Source organism: Schistocerca cancellata, chromosome 2 (genome assembly GCF_023864275.1).
Source record: "Schistocerca cancellata isolate TAMUIC-IGC-003103 chromosome 2, iqSchCanc2.1, whole genome shotgun sequence".
Taxonomy (NCBI): domain Eukaryota; kingdom Metazoa; phylum Arthropoda; class Insecta; order Orthoptera; family Acrididae; genus Schistocerca; species Schistocerca cancellata.
This window is the reverse complement of record NC_064627.1, coordinates 736,022,773-736,023,380: the sequence shown is the minus strand read 5'-3', so window position 1 is coordinate 736,023,380 and position 608 is coordinate 736,022,773. Positions and strand designations below refer to the sequence as shown.

Below are 608 nucleotides of genomic sequence, written 5' to 3'. Positions count from 1 at the left end.
CTGAACAAGTTTCCAAAATGCTTCAGACTGGAACAAGCAGAACATGACGAGGTAGAGTATAGGAGAAATTAAGGTACTTCAGTTTATAAAAACAGATAAAAATGAAGCATCGACGGCGGAATAGGTTGCTGTTGTGGAGGGTGGACCAGAATGTACAGTTACAGGGGAAAACTGGGTCGGCGATATGAGTGAGACAGGAGTTCCACTGAACCTCCCAACTACTTATACCTATGAAACTTCCTGGCAGATTAAAACTGTGTGCCGGGCCGAGAATCGAACTCGGGACCTTTGCCTTTCGTGGGCAAGTGCTCTACCAACTGAGCTACCCAAGCACGACTCACGCCCCGTCCTCACTGCTTCACTTCTGCCAGTACCTCGTCTCCTACCTTCCAAACTTTACAGAAGATCTCCTGCGCAACTTATAGCTAATACCTCTGAAAAACCACGAGTAGCAGTGGCAGGCCTATATTACGATGATGCCACAGACACAAGGTGGTAATATCTGAACTGATGACTTTGCTTGACTTGAAAACGTCATTCAGTGTTATTACGCACTGCGATTTACTGAAAAGCAAGTTTTTCTAAATTCTGATCAGATTTGTGATGTT

General features: G+C 44.9%; 1 non-coding gene across 1 annotated transcript; it reads right to left on the bottom strand.

Moving 5' to 3' along the window:
- Positions 1 to 258: 258 nt before the first annotated feature.
- On the bottom strand, positions 259 to 333 carry Trnas-cga (transfer RNA serine (anticodon CGA)). The gene has a single exon. It is a non-coding gene; the product is annotated as a tRNA-Ser (tRNA).
- Positions 334 to 608: the final 275 nt, after the last annotated feature.